Below are 3,050 nucleotides of genomic sequence, written 5' to 3'. Positions count from 1 at the left end.
GTTCCTCGAACAAGTATTTGTTTAGGGTCATGTGCCAAGTGCAACCTGAATCCATAATCCACTATTTACTTGAGTCGCCGCTTGAAACCACAAGAACATCAAATGAGTCGAAATCATCTTGAACAATGGTTGTGTTTCGTTCGTTCAAATCCTTAGAACACAAGGCTGATTGAACTTCTTCAAAGTTCAGAGACTCTCTTCCATACAAGAGAATTTCTTTGAAGTGAGCTTATGATCTAGGCAAAGCACACAACAATAACGCTTGATCTTAATCCTCGATCTTGACATCAATATTTTCAAGATCAAGAATCAGCTTGTTGAACATATCCAACTGCTCAGCCAGAACTTTATCTTCACTCATCTTTAATGAATACAGAGCTTGCTTCAGGTAGAGGCGTTTGACCAATGATCTGGTCATGTGCAAACTTTCGAGTTTCACACATAACCCTGACGTTGTCGTCTCCTTCGAAACATGTCGAAGAACCTTATCACCAAGGCTCAATAAGATGACGTTTTCTCTACCATAGTCGTTTTTTCTTTGTCCGTTAACGCAACGTCCATGGTTTCGACTCCCTTTAACGCAACTTTGTTGAACCAGTAGGACTTTTATCTTCAAGCGCCACAAACCAAAATCGTTCACTCCGGTGAACTTTTCAATCTCATATTTTATTGATGACATCTTCTCCACGCTCACCGCACCAATTTGTTGTGAAAACGATACCGGAATAACAAAGTATAGTCGGTCCCTTGACCGGCAAGAAACCGACAAGGGTAGAAAAGAGGGAAGTAAGAAGAACACAATGAAATTGGTTATAAATTGTTATTCTTTACTTTCTCTTGGGAACAAGATTACAAATGTTATAGAGTAGGAAATAACCTCTGTCACCCTAATTAGGATTTGCATTATACAATGATGAGAGACTAGTATGCTATTTATAAGAAAACTAACACACTAAACTAATGAGTTTTTACACACAGACACATTAAACAAGCTAACTTAGAGAACAAATTAACTTAAGCAATTGAGCATAACAAACAGACCCAATTCGACATACTAACAATTCTAGCATATTTCGACTACAACATGTGAACAGACTTCGACCGCATGCTAATGTCCTGTCAAATTGTCGAACAAAAAAACTACCATCTGACTATACTAGAGTTCAATCCAATATCTCACAAAATAAATTACCTCGTTCCAACAATATTGATAGATAGCTGATCAGATATATTGTTATGCATAATTGTAACAGTTGTTCAACTAACACTTGTCTATGCCCACCTTAGTATTTCTTCCTTATCTCAACACAAGTTGCAAGTGCAAAGACAAAATAACAGTAGTGATATCCAACAAATAAAGATACGGATATCCAAGTAAGTGGCACTTGTTTCTATTACTGCCTTATCCAAAAACAAAAGCAGCATAATTTTTTAATAATAGACAAAACCAAGACTATAATTCATGTGTTCCGCGGTTACTAATTCACTCACTGTGTGCGCTACTACATCCAAATATGTTACAATCGAATATTCGATACAAATAAAAAGCTCTTTCAACAAGCACTTTCCTCATAAAAGTACGTATATATGTAATAAAAATGCTATTATTAGATAAAGTAGTATTATTAGATTAGGTTGCAAATCAAATATTCAGTTTAAACATTTTGTCGATTTGATTAGGAGCCAAGATTTCCTCAAACATATTGCGATCTAACCACTTGCATGAAGATTGTAATTAAAGAAATATTCAATATGGCAAAAAGGATTTGTTAAGGATCCAATTATATATTTCAATATAGTGGGCGGCCATAATGCATTAGTAAGTCTTTAAGATAAAGAGCATTCGTATAGTAACTTATTTAGTTTAAACAACTTGGTAATAAAATTATAATAATACTTTAATCAAAGCAAGATACCATATCCTACTATATTGTGTAACTTCTCTATATATACTCCCTTGTCTAAGATCACATACATAACAACAACAACCATCAAGCTATAATTAACTAACTTATCAAGTTCCCCAACAAAGAACATGTATGCTTCTACTTCCTTTACTTCACCACTCCTCCATGAACTTCTTGTAGAATCTCACACAAGAAGATTACTCTTCCAAAACCCTGTTGATCATCAATCACTAATAAACTCTCCTGTTTTAACGAACAACAATAATTCAATAGACTCGCATTTCGGAGTTCGTCAATTTGATTCAAATGTCGTAATGATACTTGCAATCCTATTATGTGCTTTTATTTGTTCACTCGCATTGAACTCCATCATATGATGTGCCTTGAGGTTATCAAATCTAGCCATACACAACAATGAAACTTCTTCGAATTTGAGTAGCAACCCTTCACCTCAATCGGCCAACAAGGGAATCAAGAAGAAAGCTCTCAGAACATTCCCAACAATGAGTTATTCAACGGAGTTGAAATTATCAAGTTTGGATACGGAGTGTGTGATTTGTATCTCAGAATTCACAAAAGGTGAAAAGGTGCGCGTATTACCTAAATGCAACCATGGGTTTCATGTTCGTTGCATTGACAAATGGCTAAAGGAACACTCATCATGTCCCAAGTGTAGACAATGCCTTCTTGAAACTTGTCCAAAGATTGGTGGGTCGCAAGTGCAACCAATTGTGTTGCCAGTACCAGAAATTATTATACAGATACAACCACTAAACCATGAAGCTGTTGAACGTAACTATAGGGAAGAAAACAGATAAATGTTTATTATAGTTACAAACTTTTAGTTGCTTTAGGTTGACCCCCAAATGTAAATATACATTTTTTTAAATTTTGGAGTACAATTTTTTTCAACAACATTCTGCAGTAAATAATTATTGGGGGATACTTCCTTCATGATAAAAGGTCTAAATCATTTAGATTTCAACTTTTCAGAGAACAACCTTAACCTAGAATTGTAAAGTTGGATCTTTTGTCCCGGATAAAACTATCATTTAACCATGCTTCTATCGTACCTCTTTGTTCTCTCTTTGCATAGTATCTCTTCTAGTTCATCCAGCTTGAGAAGTATTTTCCGCCTTGCCG

The 3,050-nt window shown here is 35.2% G+C and overlaps 1 pseudogene; it reads left to right on the top strand.

The window, feature by feature from the left end:
- Positions 1-1,995: 1,995 nt before the first annotated feature.
- On the top strand, positions 1,996-2,801 carry LOC127103450 (RING-H2 finger protein ATL78-like; annotated as a pseudogene).
- Positions 2,802-3,050: the final 249 nt, after the last annotated feature.

The sequence above is a fragment of the Lathyrus oleraceus genome, chromosome 7 (genome assembly GCF_024323335.1).
Source record: "Lathyrus oleraceus cultivar Zhongwan6 chromosome 7, CAAS_Psat_ZW6_1.0, whole genome shotgun sequence".
Taxonomy (NCBI): Eukaryota; Viridiplantae; Streptophyta; class Magnoliopsida; order Fabales; family Fabaceae; genus Lathyrus; species Lathyrus oleraceus.
The sequence above is the reverse complement of the archived record's forward strand: the minus strand, read 5'-3'. Positions and strand labels throughout refer to the sequence as shown.